Source organism: Notamacropus eugenii, chromosome 5 (genome assembly GCF_028372415.1).
Source record: "Notamacropus eugenii isolate mMacEug1 chromosome 5, mMacEug1.pri_v2, whole genome shotgun sequence".
In the NCBI taxonomy this organism is placed as follows: domain Eukaryota; kingdom Metazoa; phylum Chordata; class Mammalia; order Diprotodontia; family Macropodidae; genus Notamacropus; species Notamacropus eugenii.
The window spans coordinates 94,601,687-94,603,570 of NC_092876.1; the positions used below are offsets into that span (position 1 = coordinate 94,601,687).

At 42.3% G+C, this 1,884-nt stretch overlaps 1 pseudogene; it reads left to right on the forward strand.

The window, feature by feature from the left end:
• Nucleotides 1-336: 336 nt before the first annotated feature.
• Nucleotides 337-1,301, forward strand: LOC140507630 (olfactory receptor 52I1-like; annotated as a pseudogene).
• The last annotated feature ends 583 nt before the right edge of the window (nucleotides 1,302-1,884 follow it).

Consider the following 1,884-nt stretch of genomic DNA (forward strand, 5'->3'; position numbering starts at 1 on the left):
TCAAAAAAAGAAAGAAAGAAAGAAAATAATATGCAAATATAAACCATGATTGGAGTTATCATGATTTCTAAATACTATTCAGGGTCAATGTTCTTATAACCTCTGGAAAATAAAATCATGTTCAAAAGGGTATACAGAATGAATTCAAAGACCTTACAATGAGGTGCCTTCATTATGGACCTTCCCATTAACTTTTTCTCAGTACTTTCAATACTTTATTCATCAATTATTAAAAAAGTATGAAAAAATATAGCTCAGCAGACTTGAGGGCTACAAGAATCAAGAAGGTCTTTCTTGTGATATTTTTGTTTCTTTCAGTGGAAAGGTCCCCAGCAGATGCTAGAATTGTCATCCAATCATACATCACCTTCTGCTACATTTTTCCTCATGGGCATCCCAGGCCTAGAAGTGACGGCCATCTTTGGTTGCTGGCCCCGGTAGGCACCATGTATGTTGTGACTTTGGTGGGAAACAGTCTCATTCTGACAGTGATCTGGGTTGACCCTGCTTTGCATGAACCCATGTACTACTTCCTGTGTGTCCTGGCTATTGTGGACATTGTTATGGCAACTTCTGTGGTCCCCAAAATGCTGAACATCTTCTGGTCAGGTGATGGAATTATTGGCTTTGCTGCCTGCTTCATTCAAATGTATGTTGTCCATGCAGCCACAGCTGTGGAAACAGGAATTTTATTGGCTATGGCCTTTGACCGGTATGTGGCCATCTGCAAACCCTTGCACTATCAGACCATCCTTACACAACGGACAATGCTAGGGATAGGTGTGGCAATTATCCTCAGAGCTACCACTTTCATGACACCTCTGAGCTGGATGGTGAGTCACCTGCCCTTTTGTGGCTCTCTGATGGTTCCCCATTCATACTGTGAACACATGGCTGTGGCCAAGCTGGGATGCGCTGACCATATGCCAAGCAACCTCTATAGTCTCATTGGTTCTTCAATCATTGTGGGCATTGATGTGATCTTCATTGCTACCTCTTATAGCCTAATTCTTCAGGCTGTATTCCATCTCTCCTGCCGGGATGCCCAAGCCAAGGCATTAAGCACATGTGGTTCCCATGTTGGAGTTATGGCCCTCTATTACCTACCAGGAATGGTTTCCATCTATGTGGCCTGGTTTGGACAGGACTTGGTCCCACTGCCTGTCCAGGTCCTACTGGCTGACTTCTATCTGATTATCCCACCCACTCTGAACCCTCTTATCTATGGCTTAAGGACAAAAGAGATCCGTGATAGGGGATGGAGCATGATAGGGAGCTGCCTACCTGGCCAGGCCCACTGAAATGCCTAGACAGAACAGGTTCTTAGGCAAAGGTGATATATGAGTGAGTTCAAACGAGCTAGAACCTGAGTGAAGGGGGAGGTATGCCATGTAACTTTACCTTCTGACCTGAGTTAGCATGACTTTACCTCTATTTTAATGACTTTGATCTCCCTTTCCCGCCTTGACCTTTCTCTCTTTCTAGGTACATGAAGGACATTTCTACTTGGATATTCTGTTGGGACCTCAAAAGTCAAAATAATATGAATTTATCATTTTCCACTGAAGAAGTTAGCCCCCCAAACATCACTCCCCTTTTTCTATTAGTGGTATCATCACTTACCATTGTCTCCTTCAACTATGATATAAATATTTTAAATACCTCATCATTTTCTCAAAAGCTTTCATCAAGTTTGCATTGACAACAAAATAAAATACCTGATCCAAGAATTTAAGGCCCACTGTCTGGTGACAACATACCTTTCCAGGCAAATGTCATAATTCCCTTTTATACACTACACTTCAACTAAATTTTTACCTTGTTCCAAAATCTCTCCTGCTTCTATGCCCTTGTGTATGGCATCACCTGTAACACACACACACA